Raw genomic sequence first — 892 nt, forward strand, 5'->3', positions numbered from 1 at the left:
ACTCAAGTGCATTTACGACTATGATGTCACTGATAAAAAATTTCCCAGAAGTTTCGATAAGATATTTTTTGCATATCCAACTGTGCTGAAACTCGATTGAGTAATAAATCATCTTGGTTGAGTCGTGAAAGCTAACAGTCTATAATATCAGTAAGGTTGATACAATAACAGAAAAAACAATAATCCAATATGAAAGTAACACATAATTCTCACAGCACTAATCAAGGAGTGACATTATACATGAATCTTCGGGATCACCTGACATGAATCCTTCTCTCCAGCGCTGAGCCCAGCACAGATCATGTTCTCCATGATCACTTTGTCACCTTCATAGTAGCACTGACACTCATTGTTTCCCACTACTGGTACATTTACTTCACGCAGGATGTTCAGGAAGGAATCGTTACCGAATTGTAAAAAGAAATAGAAGAGCTTTAAAAAAAACCCTGTACATTCCTAGAAAATTAAAAAATATTTTATATACTTACCATTTTCACATATATCAGTAATCCAGCTGCTTGTCCCACTGTGGAAAGTGCTTTTTGATGAGGCTAAGCAGACTGGCTGAATGTAGTCTGTGAAAGTCACAGGAACTGACAGCTTCAGAAGACAAATGTCGTTCTCATGTGTGTTGTTGTTGAATTCAGGATGGCAGATTATGTCTTCTAATGTTCGAGACATTTTGCTGGAGCTTAAATCTGACTGGTTGTGGCAGCCGAGATGGACCTCTGTCAGGTTACTAAATTTAAAAATTGTGAAAAAGAATGGTTTGTTGTTTTTTTTCTTTTCTATTAGCTTGATTTGGTCAAGATCACATTTCAAACCAGGTACTGTTCATGTGATCTTGAAAATGGACACATCAGTGATTTATTGTGCGAAAATGGAATCATTA

This window comes from Pundamilia nyererei, unplaced genomic scaffold (assembly GCF_000239375.1).
Source record: "Pundamilia nyererei isolate P.nyererei 1_Seehausen unplaced genomic scaffold, PunNye1.0 scaffold00230, whole genome shotgun sequence".
NCBI lineage: Eukaryota > Metazoa > Chordata > Actinopteri > Cichliformes > Cichlidae > Pundamilia > Pundamilia nyererei.